The sequence below is a fragment of the Silene latifolia genome, chromosome X, assembly GCF_048544455.1.
Source record: "Silene latifolia isolate original U9 population chromosome X, ASM4854445v1, whole genome shotgun sequence".
Classification (NCBI taxonomy): Eukaryota; Viridiplantae; Streptophyta; class Magnoliopsida; order Caryophyllales; family Caryophyllaceae; genus Silene; species Silene latifolia.
This window is the reverse complement of record NC_133537.1, coordinates 126,783,410-126,800,760: the sequence shown is the minus strand read 5'-3', so window position 1 is coordinate 126,800,760 and position 17,351 is coordinate 126,783,410. Positions and strand designations below refer to the sequence as shown.

Genomic DNA, 17,351 nt, shown 5'->3' with positions numbered 1-17,351 from the left:
GTATTATTAGCTGATGCCTTAATTTCCGATAACCGATAACAGTTTATAATACAAACCCGTCATATACATTTTAGCATTTAACGAACCGGACCACGAGTTAAAACCAAGAGGAAGTGGAAGCCCACTTCCCTTGTGAGGGTCTCGGTTTTGCCGAGTGAGAGGGAACAAAAGGGAGGGTTTTCTCCTCCCTTCTGACCTAATCATCATTAGTGAAATACAATTAGGGTTTTGGAGATTAAGTTTTCTCTGAAACCGAGATCTCACATCTCGAGCAAAACTCACAACAAGTTCTCCCAATATTGCAAGGCAATCGGAGAACACGGTCTAGCACAAGGGCATATCTCGGACAAGGTCTTGGGTGCAATAATTAGGAGGGAATCTTGTTTGATTTCTGTTCTTTACGCCGCACTATAAGGACCCGAGGTTGATTCTAATTCCTTATCGTTTCTATATTGTATTTAAGTTTTATGACGATATTCGCATGTTAAATTTACGTTATAGTCCTTAATTTAAAGGGTTTTATACGGATATTAACCCGCAAGTGGTATCAGAGCGAGGCCACGTAAATTTTTCTATGTGTTTTTCATAAAACGATTTTGAAACGGTTGTGTTTTGTCTCAAAATCCGTGCCTTGTATACACGGCAGAAATTTTTGAAACCGTGACATGTTATGCACGGTTGTTTCATCTTTTTCGTTTTGTTTTTATGCATATTGTTGTTTTATACGGAGATTATAACAATATGTGTCATGTTTTGTCAATTGTCAAATTGATTTTAATCGGTTTTGATCAAAATAGCATTTGCTTTGCTTCAACAAAACTGTTTTCTCGAGGGTTTGAAGTTTTCAGAAAGTTTTGTACTCGATCGACCATGTTTTTAATCGATCAAGTGGTTTTCTGTCTTGTTTTCACTCGATCGAGTCCTTGCTGTACTCGATCGACCTTTTTCAAAACCCCACTGCTCGATCGAGGAGTCCTCGTACTCGATCGAGCAGCTTTGCTGATATAAGTACTCGATCGACCACCAGTTTAGTCGATCGAGCACTTCCTGTTTAGCAACCCTCTCGATCGACTTTCAGTTCAGTCGATCGAGCCCTTTTATCCCTCGATCGAGCACTTATGTCCCTGGATCGAAGGATTTCCGTTTTAACAGCTTTGAAAATTTGTTTCTTTTGATTTAAATTTTCTTTTGGCTTCTATATGTACTTTATACGGATATTGTACACTCGCTATGATTGTGAAACGGTTCACACACGTACCATTAAGTTATTTTAAAGCGTATTTAAAGTAACGGATTATAATGGATTAAAATTAAATGATAGAAGCGGTTTTATCACATGAATTTTAATCATTAAAAGGTGGTTTGGATAAATTTAACATAATTACGGAATTATGTCACGAATGAATTTGTTTTAGTTGATGCATTTTTATTTATCGTTTATCTTGAATGCCGTGAATGCCTTTTTATTACGTATTTAATTTTTGCAAACAGTTGTAACTTAGTGTGGCCTTAGTAGAACGTGTTACCGTAATGATGGAACACGGTCTTGGTTGTATTTTGAGATCTCGTATCTCCGTTTTGGATTTTTCACTTGTAATTACAGTTTTTTAATTAGAATGTAATTAGGTTTATATTTTGTAATTTTAATTGTAATTTTTGAGAAGACCAAAGATGGAGACCGGATGCTCACTCCCGCTACTTGGATCAAGATGGAACATCAAGACAAGCTTCTCGGGTCCAACGGTGGATTCCAAAGTTGTTTTATGTTTTGTTTTACTAGGATAGGCCACACTAGGAATTTTTATTACGTATTGCATTCATTTTTATTTTTCGTAACGATAATATGCATCATATTCCGCCTAAAAACCAAACCACCTAGTAATTGCATGAAAACTGACACATTTAGAGGTCACGAGTTAGTTTTCATTGACATTCTCATGTCACACGTTTTAAAGCCATCTTCCAAATAAATTCATTCACGACAGACGCTAGTTATTCGTTCACTTAAAATGAATTATAATTTTGTTGATGGGATCTTCCTCGTATAAACTAAAATTGAGAACGGTCTTTATAGGTCAAACTCCAATGAGTCCCTTCTTCGTCGGTAGGCATAATATGACCCCCTCTACGTCGGGTAAGTTGGAACCGATTGACCTATTTTATCTCAACACTATGGTCACTCGTACGATCCTGTGACTATGGTGGACTATAGATAGGATTTACGGAAATCTATCGACCAAGAGTTCTTCCGGAAGAATTAGCTAAACAGTTGGCTTATCAATTTACAGAAATTGAGTCTTGGGATCACTTGTATCATTCTTGAGGGAGATCAATTATGCAAGTGCGAGAGTCTACATGTTTAAAATGAATTTTAAATAGACTTAAATCACCTCGATGAGTTGCTTATTTCATTTTGTTTTTCTTTCTTTTTCAGTGTAGATCACGATTTTTAAACTGCAAATAACAAATGGCCTGGTCTTACGATAACCCAATGCCAAGTGCCACATTGGACCGTGAGTCCTGGCTTAGGATCTTCATGAATCGGATGAATCGGTCTACTCGATCAAGAATGATGGATCCAACTTCGCGGGGGGAGGAGGCGGCATTACGGAATCTTTGCCGCCGCTGACGGAAAGCTCAAATATCTCTTGAGCCCATCCCGGCAAACCCAGGTCCCACGGCTAGAGCTGCTGAAATCACCAAGTTTAATGATTTCTGTATGGAAGCGGGTGCGATTAAAAACGTACTCATTTTTGCAATGGAACCCAATTTGCAGAAACGCTTCATAGCCCATGGTGCAAACAAGATTTTCACCACGCTCACTAAGGAATTCTCGAAAGCACCGAGAATCGTGACCTATGAGCATACCACTCGCTTCTTTGATGCGAGACTCCAGAAGGGCCAACCGGTTAGCCCACACATTCTCAGCATGATTGAGAATGTCGAGAAACTGGAGACCTTTGATTGTAAGATCAGCGAGAACATTGTGATCGACCGCATTCTTCACTCACTCCACGATGGTTATTCGCAATTTAGAGCGAATTACTATATGAATGATTTGAAGAAAACTCCGCATGAACTGCACTCCCTCCTCGTACAGACCGAGAAGGACATGAAGTTCAGTGGGAGCATGAAACAGGATGTTCTCGTTGTGTCAAATAAAGGGAAGGGTAAGGGCAAAGCTCCGGCAAACCTAGCAGTAGGTAAGGCGAAGTTCAAGAAGTCGGGTTCAGGTAAGAGTGGGCCTGGTGAGTCGAGCACCTCATCGGGCGCGACAAAGAGCAAGAATGAAAACATGGAATGCCATCATTGCCACAAGACTGGGCATTGGAGACGCACATGTCCTGTTTATCATGAGGACTTAAAGGCAGGTCGTGTTAAACCTGTTGGTATGTCTTCCTCTTCTTCTACTTTTATTCATATGATTGAGATTAACCACGCAAGTTACGGAACTTGGGTACTTGATACTGGTTGTGGTTCTCATCTGTGTAATCATGTGCAGGGGCTCCGAAACATCGAACCCCTCGTAAAGGGTGAGGTGGACCTGCGTGTTGGGAATGGAGCAAGAGTGGCTGCCATCTCAAAGGGGACATATGTGATCCAGCTTCCTAGCGGATTTGAGTTGTCATTATATGACTGCTATTATGTACCTAGTCTTTCCAAAAACATTATTTCGTTTACGCACTTGATAAACTTGGTTTTTCATTTGTAATAGAAAATAATACTTGCATTTTCTCATTACACGATATGATTTAAGGCAAGGCAGTCTCCATGAACGGAATTTATGTTTTAGATCAGACCACGGAAATATTACACGTAATGAATAAAAAGTTAAAGGTTGGTGACAAAGATCAAACGTATCTATGGCAATCGCCGTATGGGACACATTAATGAGAAACGCGTAAAACAAATTTCATCAAACATGGAGCTATCTCGGCCTTTGATTTTCAATCATTTGGCACGTGTGAATCATGTCTCATCGGTAAGATGACTCGGATTTCCTTCAAAGGTGTTGGAATGCGCGGCTGGCGACCTATTAGGGCTCATACACACGGATGTATGTGGTCCTATGTCAATCACCGCACGAGAAGGCTATAGGTATTTCATCACTTTCACGGACGATTTAAGTAGATATGGCTATGTCTACTTAATGAAGCACAAAAGTGAATCCTTTGAGAAATTCAAAGAATACCGAGAATAGGGTGCGTAACCTATTGGGTAGAAAGATTAAAACACTACGTTCGGATCGTGGTGGCGAGTATCTTTCTCACGAGTTTGATCAACACCTCAAAGATCGTAGGATTGCCTTACATTAACTCCACCGAACACCTCAATTGAATGGTGTGTCCGAACGGAGAAATCGAACACTACTTGATATGGTTCGATCCATGATGAGTCACACGGTTTTACCCGATTCGTTATGGGGTTATGCTCTTCGTCGGCCGCTCTAATACTTAACCAAGTCCGTCTAAAGTCATTGACAAGACTCCATATGAACTATGGAAGGGAACGGTCCCTAACTTGTCCTTTATACGGGTTTGGGGCTGCGAGGCTTATGTCAAGTGGAGACACGAGGATAAGCTCGGCCCGCGATCGGTCAAGACATACTTTATAGGTTATCCTAAAGGAACACTTGGTCATTACTTCTATTCGCCAACCGAACAACGCGTTTTTGTTGCGGCTAGTGCGACATTCTTAGAGAAGGAATTTCTCGAGAATGCAAAGAGTGATAGAACCTTCGACCTGTCGGAGATTCCACAACCAAACACCGAGCAACCATTGGAGGAACCTGTTCCTTCAATCCCTACTGCGTGAATATTCCCGAGGAACCTAGGAGGTCGGGAAGAGTCTCTATTCCTCCGGACAGATACATTGGTATGGTCGAGGAACATGACATAGATGACGTTCTACTTCTAACGAGTAGTGAACCCGCAACCTATAAAGGTGCCATGACTAGTTCTGACTCAAAGCTATGGCTTGAGGCCATGCAATCCGAGATGGACTCCATGTATGAGAACAACGTGTGGGATCTTGTTGACTTACCTGCTAAGGTTCGTCCCCTTTAATGCAAATGGCTTTACAAGATAAAGCATTCTGTGGAAGGTCAACAAGATATCTACAAAGCACGACTAGTTGCTAAAGGTTTCACCCAAGTGCCAGGTTTGCACTACGATGAGATTTTTGCACCCGTAGTCATGCTGCGTTCCATTCGGATTATCTTAGCGATCGCCGCTTTTCATGACTATGAAATTTGGCAAATGGATGTGAAAACCGCCTTCTTAAACGGCTTTTTGGAGGAAGAGTTGTACATGGTACAACCCGAAGGTTTCATTGATCCAGTACATCCTAAGAAAGTGTGCAAGCTTAAGCGTTCCATTTATGGACTTAAGCAAGCATCAAGGAGTTGGAATCATCGCTTCGACCAAGTGATTAAAGAAAATGGATTTACTCGATCGGTCGAGGAACCATGTCTATATATCAAGTCGAGTGGGAGCAAGATTGTCTTCCTAATATTGTATGTTGACGACATACTCCTGATTGGGAATGACATACCTCTCTTAACTTCGGTGAAAGTATGGTTGAAAAACCATTTCCAGATGAAAGATCCGGGAGAGGCACAAAGAATTCTAGGCATCCGTATCTATCGAGATAGATCACGACGGATGTTATCTCTCGATCGAGAGTCTTACATAGACAAAGTCCTAGAGAGATTCAGTATGACTAACTCCAAGAAGGGGTTCCTTCCTATGGCTCCGGGGGTGCATTTGAGCCGAGTCTCGGGCACCGAGACACACCGGAAGAGAAAGAGCGCATGACACGGATTCCTTATGCTTCGGCTATAGGATCAATCATGTATGCCATGATATGCACACGTCCGGACGTGGCATATGCATTGAGTATGACAAGTCGATTCCAACAAAGATCCAGGTGAACCACATTGGGTCAGTCAAGAACATTCTTAAGTACCTACGGAGGACTAAAGATTGGGCATTGACTTATGGAGGCTCTCAAAAGCTATGCGCAACCGGTTCCGCAGATGCTAGCTTCCAAACGGATCGAGATGATTCGAAATCTCGGTCTGGATTCGTTTTTACTCTTAATGGCGCTACTATGATCACCGGAAGAGTTCGAAACAAACTGTTACAAAGAGATTCTACGACCGAGTCCGAGTACTATGCCGCGTCCGAAGCTACAAAGGAAGCGATATGGATGCGTCAATTCTTACATGGGCTATCTGTAGTGCCTAGTTCGAATGACCCGATCACCATCTATTGCGACAATAGTGGTGCCATCTTCCAAGCTAAGGAGCCAAAGTCTAGCAACAAGTCTAGACATGTACAACGGAAAGCTCATCTAATCCGGGATTACGTGGAGCAAAAGGAAGTAGTGATAGAAAAGATTGCTACAGATGATAACATAGCAGATCCTCTCACTAAAGCATTACGACAAGATAAGCATGAAGGGCACGTTAATTCCATGGGAATTAAACGTGTTCCCAAGTTGTAGTACTCTTTTATGGATCAAATTCATTCTCTCTTGTACTCTATACGACATCATCGTTTTGATATTTTATATATATATATTTTGTTTGTCATGTGGATTTGTACGACAAATTTTGAACACCGCAAAGTGAACTGAACAAACATCATATCTTTTTAGTCCTTAATTGCCCACATGAGCTGATAACTCTGGCAATTATTTTGTGACGTTGGTTGATGGTGGGTTCAACGAGCCATAAGTCAACCGGTTGACTGACCAATCACAAAGGCGATTTATACGGATATTTCGTAGGACACTATTGTGACATCGACGTGGAGTCCTAAATGTTTTATAACATTCGTTGCCCGGTCGTGGATAGGACTTCCATGGTGATCCTAAGAGTCGATTCTTTTGACTATCGACTGTCTCTTGAGACTAAGGCAGATTTTGGGTGACTTTGGTTTCTTTCTCACGGTCATCCGTAACAGGGGGCCAAGTAGATTTTTTCTGGGTCATTTCATGCTGTGCTTAGATCGGAAGGAGTCGAGTTGAAGGAAATATTCAGCCTTTATCGTGTACTCGATATTTCTCGGGGCCACTCGAGGAGTCAGAATCGAAATGCATGGCCATGCTCGGATACGGATTCGTTTTATCGGTTAAGTTACTCTCTAGTCGGGGAAACCACTCTAGATACAGATCGATTGTAAAATACGACCTTTGTGGATCCAGATCTGCAAATTGTTTTACATTGAGTGGGAGAAATTTTTAAATGAATATGAGAATCGGTTATCGCACATACACTTGTACGGACAAGTGGGAGTTTGTTGGAGCTTGTGTCCTCCAGTTAGTGCGGATAACGTCATTGCACACACACTTGTACGGACAAGTGGGAGCTTGTTGGGGTTGGTGTCCTTAACAGTTAGTGCAAGGACTTATAAACCTCTAAAAGGATCAAAGGGCATACTTTGGTATTATTATCAGTTGATCCACGTTTATCAATAACGGTTGACTTGCTAGATAAGTTTGACGTTATTGTCATACAGATGGCGGTGATCAACTGGTCCCTAAAAGTCACACCTATAGGATACGTTTGAGAGACGTGACAGTATGAAAATACAGTCATGTAGATGCCAAAAATTGACTAACCAGTTAGTCTGAGTTATTTGACTAATATTTAGTCAAATATGTGATGTTGAGATATTATATTTAATACGGATTAAATATTATGAGCTAAGGCGAATTAACCAGTTAATTCGTAAAAATTAAATATAAGCGTTTTATATTTAATTAAATGTATATTGAATATAATTATACAATACTTTTTTTTGTCGGACACATATTAATAATTCAACTAACCCGTATTATTAGTCGATGCCTTAATTTCCGATAACCGATAATAGATTTATAATACAAACCCGTCATATACATTTTAGCATTTAACGAACCGGACCACGAGTTAAAACCAAGAGGAAGTGGAAGCCCACTTCCCTTGTGAGGGTCTCGGTTTTGCCGAGTGAGAGGGAACAAAAGGGAGGGTTTTCTCCTCCCTTCTGACCTAATCATCATTAGTGAAATACAATTAGGGTTTTGGAGATTAAGTTTTCTCTGAAACCGAGATCTCACATCTCGAGCAAAACTCACAACAAGTTCTCCCAATATTGCAAGGCAATCGGAGAACACGGTCTAGCACAAGGGCATATCTCGGACAAGGTCTTGGGTGCAACAATTAGGAGGGAATCTTGTTTGATTTCTGTTCTTTACGCCGCACTATAAGGACCCGAGGTTGATTCTAATTCCTTATCGTTTCTATATTGTATTTAAGTTTTATGACGATATTCGCATGTTAAATTTACGTTATAGTCCTTAATTTAAAGGGTTTTATACGGATATTAACCCGCACTAGCTACCACCATAGCCAATGAGGCTTTCTTTGCTTGAAGACTCTTTTGTCTTGTTGAGAGTGCCTTTGCCTTAGGTGCCTTTTTGCTCCTTTTGTCCTTGCGATTGATGATTTAACCAAGAAAAGAGTGAAAATCTTCAATTTCCAAGTATACCCAAATCGATTTCAAGATGAAAGGCTCTGCCTTTATAATTTCAAAAATCGACTCAAAGGTTGAAGATTTTGGTGCTTGGTTTGATTTTTGTTGGAAGAGGAGTGATTAATTGTTGTTAAAAGGAAGTTTGGATTTGATTTTGTTGAATTTGGTTGAGGAAATCTTGTTTTGGTGATGGAGAGGATGAGGGTTTTGAGTTTTGGGATTTATGGGTAGTGTTTTGAATGAAGGAATGAAGAAATGAATGTGGGATGGGGTATTTAAAATACCCGAAAAATTTGAAATAGCAGGGGAAGACGAGCGTCTTTCCTTCGGGACGCTCGGATTCTCCCTGTTTTAGTTCAGGTTTTCTCGCCTAAAGACGGGCGTCTTTCAGCAAAGACGCTCGGATTTATCGATCGAGACGGGCGTCTTCTCAAAGACGGACGGATTCTCAGACAGTGAGATTTCTTGTTTTTCACAGGCAAAAATACGGGCGTCTTTCCTTCCAAGACGGGCGGATTTCTGAAGACGAGCGTCTTATCTACCAGGACGCTCGGATTCTTCAACAGTCCCAAAATTTCAAATTTTCAGCTCAGATGGACGGGCGGATTCCGACAAAGATGCCCGGATTGCCTGAAGACGGGCGGATTCCCATGAAGACGCTCGGATTCTCCCTGTTTTACCCGGATTCAGTTCCATCCGTGCATTTGCATATCCCATGTCATTTTTTATTCTTCAAATCTCGTGTTCTTCATTGTAGGGGCACTACTAAGGCATGAATAGCCTAGGCAATTGCTATCCCCACACTAAGCTAAAGCAATACACATCAATTAAATCATTAGTCCCTCCCTCACTTCTCTCAAAAAATGATAATTATCTTGATCAAAGCATAAAAATCCAAAAATGACAAAAATACAATGTAAGAATTAAAATGCGAGTTAGGGGGTTAGAAATATTTACAAATGGTGGTTTAGGGAGGACTCCACCAAACTCTCATCCTTAGTGAGATGTCATGGGGGCATGTCCAAGGTGTTGTTGATGTTGCTCAACACCTTGAAGAAGTAATCAAAAGCTTGTTCATTATCATGACAAAGATCTTCGATAGACCTTTGCCATTGTTGTCGGTCTTGATCGATAGAATTACCAATATAGGGATTGAAATCCCTTCAAACTCATCGTCCCAAAGACCACAAACTTCATCTACTTGATCACTAAAGATCTCTTGAGTTGATAGAGACAACTCCCCTACTTTCTTGTCTTGGCCAATGAGGCCATCCTCTTCATTGCTTGACTTTGGTGAGCTTTTCAAGCTCTCTTTGTTACAATTCACTTACTCTTTGAATGGAGCATCTTCAATTTTCTTCTTCCATTGGAATTACGACTTCTTCCTATCATCCTTCCGGCTATAATGATCAACCATAAAACATGGTTCATGCAAACGGGGAGCTCTCATGGTTTTGTCAAGATTGAAAGTTATGCTCTCATCTCCCACTTCTAGAGTGAGCTCTCCATGCTTCACATCAATCACCGCACCCGCGGTGTGTAAGAAAGGTCTTCCTAGAATGATTGGAATGTTGGAGTCTTCTTCCATGTCAACAATGACAAAGTCCACCGGGATGAAAAATTTCCCAACTCTTATGGGAACATCTCCCCATATCCCTAATGGTGTCTTCGTCGATCTATCGGCCATTTGGAGTGTGATATTGGTGCATTTAAGCTCTCCCATCCCTAACCTTTTACTCACCGAGTACGGCATAACACTCACACTAGCCCCTAGATCACATAAGGCTTTGTTGATCGTGGTGTCGCCAATGGTACACGGTATTGAGAAGCTTCCCGGATCTTTGAGTTTTGGAGGGGAACTCCCTTTAAGGATTGCACTACTCACCTTAGTAAAGGCGATAGTCTCAAGCTTCCGGATTGACTTCTTCTTTGTGAGGATGTCTTTCATGTATTTTGCATAGGCCGGCACGTGATTGATTAATTCCGTGAAAGGAATTGAGACTTCCAAATTCTTCACAATTTCCATAAATTTTCCAAGTTGGTCATCAAATTTGGGCTTGGCTTGACGACTCGGAAAAGGAAGTCTAGTCACAATGGGCTCCTTCTCCTTGACCTTGTCTTCATTTTTCTTTGAAATTTATTCTTTTGATGGTTCTCCATCCTTGGAGTTTTGCACAATTTCTTCTTTGTCACTAGCTTCCACAACTCCATCCTCAACTTGCTTCTTCGGTGCTTCATACCTTGTACCACTCCTCAAGTGCATGGCACTAACCGTTTCATGTCTTGGGGGATTACTTTGAGGTGGTAATTGCCCCTTTTGTCTTTGTGAGCTTGAAGATGCTAGTTGAGTCAATTGGGTTTCCAACATTTTGGTGTGAGCTAGGATGTTGTTGATGGTGATTTCCTTTGCTTGACTATCCTTTTTCATTTGAGTGAAAAACTCTTGTTGATTCTTTTGCATTTGGAGGACCGCTTTTTGAACATCAAAACCTTGGTCATTTTGTTGATTGTATGGAGTTTGATTTTGGTAACCTTGGTTTTGGTTGTAAAAGGGTCTTTGATTTTGGTTTCTCATGGGAGGTGGGGTGTATGTTGGTTGAGGGTTTTGAACATTTTGGCTTTTGTATGAGAGATTTGGATGGAATTTGGTGTTTTCATTGTAATAGTTTGAATAAGGGGTACCACTCTTGTATGCTTGGAAAGCATTCACTTGTTCATTTGTTCCCCTACATTCACCTTGGTCATGTCTCAAAGTTCCACAATTCTCACATATCCCACTTGGGATTGATGAAGATGCCGTCATGGCATTAACATGATGCTTTGATGATTTTGAGGTTTCTTCAAGTCTAGCCATAACTTTTTCAAACTTCAAATTGATGGTATCAATGTGAGCACTAAGTTGAGCACCCAATTGAGTAATGGAGTCCACTTCATGCTTTCCTCCTCTAGTAGCCTTGCGAGGTCTACTATATTGTGAGTTATGGACAGCCATTTCCTCAATTTTGTTCCAAGTTTGATTGTCATCAACTTCGGTGAACATTCCATTTGATCCCATGTTGAGAATGTTCCTTGAATCTTCATAAAGACCGTTCCAAAATTGTTGTACCAAGAACCACTCGCTAAGTCCATGGTGAGGACATGAGCGACAAATTCCCTTGAATCGCTCCCAAGCTTCATACAAAGATTCTTCATCCCTTTGCTTAAAGCCCGTAATTTGAGCTCTTAGCATGTTAGTCTTTTCCGGTGGATAGAACTTTTTGTAGAAAGTTAGAGCCAACTTTTTCCAAGAATCAATTCCGAGAGTAGCCTTATCAAGGCCTTTCAACCATTGTTTTGTGGTGCCAATTAGAGAAAAAGGAAATAAGACCCATCGAATTTGGTCTTGAGTTACACCGGTTTGAGAAATGGCATCACAATAGTCACAAAAAGTCTCCATATGAGAATGAGGGTCTTCACTAGGCATCCCCCCAAATTGGCTTCTTTCGACTAATTGGATAAATACGGATTTGGCAATAAAATTTCCGGTTAGATGTTGTGGTGTGGGAGTACCATTGGGTAGGTTCTCCTCGGTGGGTACGGAATGTGATTAAAACTTAGGCATTGTGGGTTGATTTTGTGTTGGATTTTGTGTTGGGTTCTCCTCACCTTCTCTTGCAAAAGGGTTGATGAACTCAATAGTATTTGGTTGAATATCTACAACCTCACCAATACCTCTCAAAGTTCTCCTAGCAAGTCTTCTATTGGTTGTCAAAGTCCTTTCAATTTCGTGATCAAAGGGTAACAAGTCACCTTGTGACCTTCTAGACATGCAAAATATCAAACAACTCGAAAACAATTAGAACAAACCTTGAGGAGTTTTACTTCCCCAAGGCAAAGAAAGACACAAATAATAACAATATAAGAAAATATAAATCAAGTTAACACCGTCCCCGGCAACGGCGCCATTTTTGGTCGGACTATATTTTTCGGTTAGTTGTCGTTAGGAGCACCTAGACCAAAACACAATTTATAACTTCACAAACAACTCTACAATTAGTAAATAGGCAAGTAAAGGTCGGATCCCAAGGGACGGGAATTGAGATGAGATTTCTATTGTAACTAGTGGTGTTTAAGAGGTGTCACAATTGGGGTTTGTGTAGAAGATCACTAAATTAAAAAGCAATGAAAGTAAACAAGTAAGATGAAATAAAAGGGATGTAAACAATTGATAAAAGGCACTAGGGTGTCATGGGGTCATAGGGGATTCATGGGAATTGATCATACAAACATATTCTCAAGTTATAAGCAAGCAATTATTATTGTGATGGATCGAGTTGGTTTATATCTTACAATCCTAGGAAAGTTTGGGTCCCGGAGCCGAATCGATTAGATTGTACAACACCTACAAGTCGACTTAATCTTCCCTACTCAACAATATGCATGGTCTAATGAGACTCGAGTTGGTTTATGTCTTACAAGTCTCATTGAAAAGATAGGTGATGGGTAAAAAATGCAAGGATTCATAGGCTCACATTTCATCAAACATAACATGTGCATAAGTTGAGATCACAACAAGCAAGTAAATAAACTATGAAAGCATATTAATTTAAGCATGAATCATCCCCCATGTTGGTTTCCCCTAATCACCCATTAACCCTAGCTAAGGAAACTACTCACTCATTATCATGTTGAACATGCTAGCAAGGTTGTCAATCATACCAACAAAGTGAAACATGATGAATAAATGAAGATAATTAACAATAACTAAAGACGGATTAAGAGAATTATACCTACTAATGATTCCAATAATAAAGCAAAGAATAAAAGAAGTACTTGATGCTTGATTGAGAGGTTGTCAATCTCCCAATAATAACCCAAATAATCTTGAATTACCCAAAATAAAGGATGAACAAGAGAGAGATTAAGGAAATAAAACTTGTATTAAAACTTGATTAAATGTTGATTACAAGATTAAAGAGAGATTTGATTGATATTAACTACTCTAAAGATTGCTAAGAAGAACATGCTCTTCTAATTACACTAATGGGGTATTTATAGTGGGGATTAGGTGTATGAATTAGGGTTAACTAAGGGCTTAAATGATGATTAAGTCCCTTGTTGAGGAAACGCCGGTCTCTTTTGGGAGACTCCGTCTCTAGGGAGACTCCGGTCTCGAGAAAAAGATGTGCATCCTTCCTTGAAGCTTGAAGAAGACGAAATGGGACTGTCTGAGAATCCGGGCATCTTCAGCACGGGACGGGCGGATTTGGCGGTCTCTGCCCGGGCGTCCAGGGGGTGAAGACGGGCGGATTTTGGAGCTTTTGCCCGGGCGTCTTCTGGAGAAGCCGCTCGGATTGTGGCTTGGCGGACGGGCGGATTCAAGGCAATCCACACGGATTGTCAGGCAGTCTTGTTCCTTCTTCTTTTCTTCCTTTTTCTTCATAAAATCCTTTAGGATTTCCTCGGGGATGCAAGGATCTTTTCTCATCATTGCCCATCTACTATAGTATGTACAAAGGCCTTCTAATCTTGTCTCTCCTTGATGCTTGGTCATTGAATTCAATCAATTTAGCCTCATTTTGCCATGAAAATGCAAGGTTTGCACTCCTTTCCTACCAAGGGATCAAAACCTCAAAGAATATGCAAAACAAAGAACTAAAGACAATAAATGACCCAAATATGCACTAAAAAGCATGGGAATAAGGCTAATTCGGGGACTAAATATGCTCTAATTATGGTCACATCAGGTTGAATAACTAAAACCTCACCAATACCTCTCAAAGTTCCTCTAGCAAGTCTTCTATTGTTTGTCAAAGTCCTTTCAATTTCGTGATCAAAGGGTAACAAGTTATCTTGTGATCTTCTAGACATGCAAAATATCAAACAACTCGAAAATAATTAGAACAAACCTTGAGGAGTTTTACTTCCCAAGGCAAAGAAAGACACAACTAATAACAATCTAAGAAAATCTAAATCAAGTTAACACCGTCCCCGGCAACGGCGCCATTTTTGGTCGAGCCCTCTTTGAGGTTTAGTTTTCGGTACTTGTCGTTAGGAGCACCTAGACCAAAACAATATTTATAACTCCACAAACAACTCTAGTATTAGTAAAGAGGCAAGTAAAGGTCGGATCCCAAGGGACGGGTATTGAAGTGAGGTTTTCAATTGCAAGTAGCGGTGTCTAGGGGTGTCACAATTTGGGGTTTGAATAGAAGATCACTAAACTAAATAGCAATGAAAGTAAACAAGCAAGATGATTAAAAAGGGATGTAAACAATTGATAAAAGGCACTAGGGTGTCATGGGGTCATAGGGGATTCATGGGAATTGATTATACAAACATATTCTCAAATTATAAGCAAGCAATTATTGTTGTGATGGATCGAGTTGGTTTATATCTTACAATCCTAGGACAGTTTGGGTCCCGGAGCCGAATCGATTAGATTGTACAACACCTACAAGTTGACTTAATCTTCCCTACTCAACTACATGCATGGTCTAATAAGACTCGAGTTGGTTTATGTCTTACAAGTCTCATTGAAGTGATAGGTGATGGGTAAAAAATGCAAGGATTCATAGGCTCGCATTTCATCAAACATAACATGTGCATAAGTTGAGATCACAACAAGCAAGCAAATAAACTATGAAAACATATTAATTTAAGCATGAATCATCCCCCATGTTGGTTTCCCCTAATTACCCATTAACCCTAGCTAAGAGACTACTCACTCATTATCATGTTGAACATGCTAGCAAGGTTGTCAATCATACCAACAAAGTAAAACATGATGAATAAATGAAGACGATTAACAATAATTAAAAAGGGATTAAGAGAATTATACCTACTAATGATTCCAATAATAAAGCAAAGAATAATAGAAGTACTTGATGATTGATTGGAAGGTTGTCAATCTCCCAATAATAACTAGGGATGTCAATGGGGCGGGGTGGGTGCGGAGGAGGGGTAACCCGCACCCGCCCCGCGAGTCTATAATGCGTACCCACACCCGCACCGCGACCCGCGGCGGGTTGAACTTTTCAAACCCGTCCCCGCCCCGCGGGGACCCGTTGACCCGCCAAATTACCTATCTCCTCATAAACAATTTTTAAAAATATAAATCTAAAATCTAAAATATACTAGTCGTACTACTTATACAAATAAGTTTTCGCAAAATATACATTCAATTAACTAGTACACAAGTTTTTCAAACCATGAAAGAGTTTTACAAACAATGAAACGCATGTCCAAAGTAAACAAAACTGCTTGATCAAATTAACCGAGCTTCACTCATTGTTCCCTCAAATCATCTAAAGCTCCGTTAGCATTCTTACCAAGTATCATTGATTTGGGCTTTTTATCCTCTTGTTATAATTTTCTTTTATTATTATAGTATAATTACTACTACTTATTATAGGTGGGTTGGTGATTTGGAGATGAGTGAGGCAGGTATAAGCGGAGCGGGGCGGGCGGGGTGGGTGTGGGGCAGGGTGGGTATGGGGCGGGTTTCATGTGATACCCATCCCCGCCCCACGACCCGCGACGAATGATACTTTTGAAACCCATCCCCGCCCCATGACCCGTCAAATCATTACCCGCGCCCGCCCCAAGTGGGGCGGGTGCGGGGCGAGACCCGCCAAAACCCGCCCCACTGACATCCCTAATAATAACCCAAATAGTCTTCAATTACCCAAAATGAAAGATGAACAAAAGAGAGATTAAGGAAATGAGATTTGTATTAAGACTTGATTAAAAGTTAATTACAAGATTAAAGAGATATTAGAATGATATAAACTACACTAAAAATTGATAAGAAGAACCTTATTATCTAATTAGACTAATGGGGTATTTATAGTAGGGATTAGGTACACAAATTAGGGTTTACTAAGGGCTTAAATGACGATTAAGTCCTTGAGGAATCACTCCTCTCAGAAAAATATGCAAGTCTCCTTTTTGCTAGTCTTTCCCGAGGCATGCGCATCCTTCATAGAACAAGTAGAAGACGGGATAGCTGTCACACAATCCGAGCGTCCAGGGCACGGGACGAGCGGATTATGGGTCTTTTAGACGAGCGGATTTGTTGGGTGGACGGGCGGATTGTGGTGGTTTTGGACGAGCGTCCCTATGAGGAAGACGCTCGGATTCCTTGTGCTGGACGGGCGTCCAGAGGGCAATCCGCTCGGATTCTTGATCAGCTTCTTCCCTTCTTCTTTTCTTCCTTTTTCTTCATACAATCCTTAGGGATTTTGTCGGGGATGCAAAGATCTTTTCTCATCATTGCCCATCTACTACAATATGTACAAATGCCTTCTAGTCTTGTCTTCTCTTTGATGCTTGGTCATTAAATTCAATCAATTTAGCTCCATTTTGCCATGAAAATGCAAGGTTTGCACTCCTTTCCTACCAAGGGATCAAAACCTCAAAGAATATGCAAAACAAAGGACTAGAGACAATAAATGACCCAAATATGCACTAAAAAGCATGGGAACAAGGCTAATTCGGGGACTAAATATGCTCAAATAATGGTCACATCACTAGTGCCCATATTCCGAAATCATCAATGTAAGTATTGATTTTGTCCTTATACTTGTAATTGTTTTGCATGCATAAGATCCGATTTAATTTTATGACTAAATTAAACTATCATACTATGAATATGTAAACTTTTGAGATTAATGAATCCTAACAGGAATTGGGTGAACGAGGAGGCTCGTGGGTACTACAAAGATCAGAGTGAGTCTGCCATTCCTTGGGCAGAGTTCAAGAAGGATTTGAGGAAGCATTTTGTTCCTGAGCACATTAGGAACAAGATGCGGATGAAGTTCAGCACTTTCCGTATGACCGAGAGCATGACCG

General features: G+C 40.6%; 1 non-coding gene across 1 annotated transcript; it reads left to right on the top strand.

Moving 5' to 3' along the window:
- Positions 1-11,641: 11,641 nt before the first annotated feature.
- LOC141624028 (small nucleolar RNA R71) lies at positions 11,642-11,748 on the top strand. Its single transcript, XR_012533840.1, has one exon. It is a non-coding gene; the product is annotated as a small nucleolar RNA R71 (small nucleolar RNA).
- The last annotated feature ends 5,603 nt before the right edge of the window (positions 11,749-17,351 follow it).